Consider the following 3,803-nt stretch of genomic DNA (forward strand, 5'->3'; position numbering starts at 1 on the left):
GGGGGGCAGTTTATGGGTCTTAGAAGGCTCAACATAGACTAGGAGGCAGATATTTCACAGGCTAGTAGGATAGGCCAGTGATTCCAAGGGGGCACCTGCTGGGTAACTCGGAGTTGTTCAATACCTTAGGCTTTTGCCAACTATCTGGACAAAGTGAAGGGTATATTTATAGCGAGACTCAATTATGTGTTGTTAACATCACAAGATGGGTTGAATTCACAAATAGAGCATTTCTGAAGGTAAGAAAACAGGACTTGGAGGGGGCAAATGAGTGTTATTTTCCTTGATAAAAAGTATTGTGTCCCCGCTTTCTATCTCCTCGAAAAAGAAAATGGATAATTCACTAGAGAAGATGCTATCATGATGTCACTAACCAGCTGGCAGTGGCAGTGAGGGAGAGGATAGGAAATGAGATCTTGGGGTAATTCGAATAACTTTAGTGTAAGTAGTAAATTACATCTGATCTGACATGGAGGGGAGGTGTAGACCAACATAGGGTTAAATTTCAAGTCAGAAAGAAGGCTTAAAGAGCCTTTATAGAAATTTATATCATTTATAGAACATGATTTGAGATGGGGAAAGGTCAATTAAGTCATCCAAGAGCAAACAGGAGGAACACCAGGACTGAAGGTAGCATCTCCTAACACCTGGGGTCAGGAGGTGATGAAAGTAAGAAAGAAGAGTCTCCAGAGTAGACTCTAACAGGCCACCAATATGAATGCTGAAAACTCACTTCTACTTCAGATTTTGTTTAAAAAGTTTTTTTCTTTAATTAGGAGATGGAGTGAACTAAAATTACTTTTAAGGATTTCTTTTTAGCCCCACTGAATAACTGTGATATAGGAGACTGCACCAAACGTTTACAAAGTCACAATCAGGTCTTTTTATTTTACATTATGTTTTAAAATCTGTAGTTTTAAAAACTGACTTTTCTGGGACTTTGTAGTTCTCTCTGGAAAATGAAATGTGGGAAATATTTACTACGTATATTGTTATTTAATGGAAATTCTGCCATACAAATGAAAATGTAAAAAGGAAGTTATTATAAAATAGAACACTATGTAGGTTAGATTTTTTCTTAAGGATGAATTTGGACTTAATGTTGATTAACAGAAACCACAACATGTGGCGTTCATTGTGTATGTTCAAACCCTGTGAACACGAACAAATGGGTTTGAGACAGCAATTGCTCTGCATGGGTTCAACCCAAATTGTTCCTTGCACTTAAATCCTAGCTTACATTTTGTGCCCATGGCCATCATCCACGCCTGGGAACATTTTAACCTACATAGAGTAATGTGGTTTGGAATACTTTCCTGACCTTGATGTTTTCAAGTTTCATGTTAATTTTCATTGGAACCCATTAGCACATATTTCCCATCCCCAACTCACCCTCAACATACACATTTATGAGTTTTGAAGGCCAACTTTGGATGATTTGCACATTAAAAAATAATTTTTAATATCCTATCATTGTTATTACTTCTTTAAAAATTGTTTCAATCATGTGATATCTTCTAATGAAATGATCAGAAATACACATGGCAACTAAGCCAAAGAAATTTTTCAGACTTTCCCAAGCCTGCAAAACTGCCATGGGCTTTTCTCTTTCTGTTCTTTACGCTGGGCGCAAAGTACTCTTGGTTAGTGGTATTGCCCAAAAATTTCATATAAATGCTGAGGTAAACTTTACCATGGACTTAGCCACACCTAGTTAAACCAATGGTCAGGTATGGAACACAATTTGGGTGCATGCAGCACAGCAAAAAACTTGTGTTGAATGAGGTCATTGAAGAGCCAAGTGAAGCAAATATGACCTATAGGTCAATGTATTTTAAAACATGTCCCTTTTTCTTCATCCTTATCATAGAATCCATGCTGATAACTAGTTGAACGCAAGATTCAAAGTCAAAATGATTTCCCAAAAGCTAGATAACTTTTGTCACAGTTTTCCCAGTTGGAAAGACAGTTTCAGGAAAGCTTGTATGCATCATATAATGTACTAATAACAAGTAAATACCATCTACATCTGGGAAACTGAGGCCCAGAGAGGTTAAATCACTTGGCTAAGACCATGCAACTCTTGTGGCCCTCAATCTGATGCTGAGCTGCTATTGGAAGCCATGTGTGTCTGGTTCTATAGTCCCACTCCCAACTACTGTCTACCAAGCTATGCTACAATTCTCCAAAAAAAATTCATAATAAGGGAGTAATGAAAAATCTAGAGATATAAAAGACCTTAAAGGTTATCCAAATAGGAAGCTTTACAAAGATAAAAGAGATGCAGAGAGTTTCAATAATTCTCCCAGCTCCGTCCAGTTTCAGGCCCCAAAAGAGTGTGATTCTTGGCACCATGCTTCTACTGCGTTCTCTTCAGGTGCACGTGCGGCACTGCACTATTTTCAGTTACTTCTTTCAGTAATACTGCTCTAAATTCTATCACTAGACTTTTGGTCTTATCTGGTTTATGCTTTTAACTGCCTCTATTTGACAAGCGGATGAATCAACACAGCAGTTTGGCTCCAAAATACATAATGCATTACCTCTTTTAAATAGATAACTATAGTTTTCCAACAAAAAATAAAAGCAGAGTCACCACATATTCTCTGACTTTACAGAATTTAAATAGGATACAATGGCTGTTTTTACTGTTTTGTAACTTTTTGTGAGGTGATAGTGTAAAAATTGTAGAAACAATAATTATCATTATCCCATAGCTTCCTGGATCTCTCTCAAGAATGTCTGTTCTAGGAGAATGTTAATAATCAAATTTAAGCTCTCTAGACACAATGGTTAAAATGAAGATAACGTCCACGGGCCCTAATATTATACTCTGATACAGTCTCTTTTCTGGCTCTTAATAATTCCCCCCACACTATAGATTTGTGATGAAGCAAAAATGTTTAATCTCCAGAAGTGTGTCCACAAGACAGACAACTCGATGTGATGTTGCCCTGACATACTTACTTATTATTCTTTCCTTCATTCATCTCTTTATATCCCCCGTTATAGGCCCTTCTGCCCTATAAACATCCAAAGGCACTAAGGCTTATTATAATTAAGGCATGAAAGGCCAAAGTTCTTCTGAGAGTGTATATAACTACATGTCTAAAGACATCTTGAGAGAATAAGATGACAGATACAGAGCACATAGTTGGAGCACAATGACAGCCACTTATCACTTAGAGATTGGCTTCGTATAACAACTGTTGGTCAGCTGTTTGGTTTGAAAAATGTAGATCTTCTTTTTGTGATTGGAACGAATATAACTGAAATCACCTGGCTGGCTCAGTCAGTAGAGCATGAGACTCTTAATGGATATTAATCTATTGAATTCTCTGATTTACACAAGACCTGTGTGCCATGGTAGAATGTCTTTTCCAAGAAAAACAATTTACATTTGTTTTTGAGCTATGATATATATTGCCCCAAGACTTATATAAGGTGCAGCATTTCCACGTGGCATTTACCTATCCTCCAGTAATGAGATGGTTTATTTTGATTTCATTGCATAATTGTCTTGAAGCACCATATATATTTAGTTTCAGAGAGGGCCCCCAAAAGCCAGATTTAGACAATGATATCCTAAATTAACCAGCACAATTTAATACATTGCCATTACACTTAAACATTTACACAGTTGCAAATCTACTTATTTTAGGCATAATTTTATATAATATTTTGACAGACAAAAATATACGTTCTGGAACCATTATATGCATCTGTCTATGAAGTAGCAAATTTACAATAAATTATATATTATACCAGTGTAAATTTACGTGAAAGCTAAAACAGAAAAAGAA

The 3,803-nt window shown here is 36.4% G+C and overlaps 1 long non-coding RNA gene across 2 annotated transcripts in view; it reads left to right on the top strand.

Moving 5' to 3' along the window:
• The window catches only part of LOC117062253, a 37,574-nt gene that overhangs the window by 29,537 nt on the left and 4,234 nt on the right, over positions 1 to 3,803 (top strand). The window lies entirely within an intron of this gene.

This window comes from Trachypithecus francoisi, unplaced genomic scaffold (assembly GCF_009764315.1).
Source record: "Trachypithecus francoisi isolate TF-2019V2 unplaced genomic scaffold, Tfra_2.0 Lachesis_group17, whole genome shotgun sequence".
Classification (NCBI taxonomy): Eukaryota; Metazoa; Chordata; class Mammalia; order Primates; family Cercopithecidae; genus Trachypithecus; species Trachypithecus francoisi.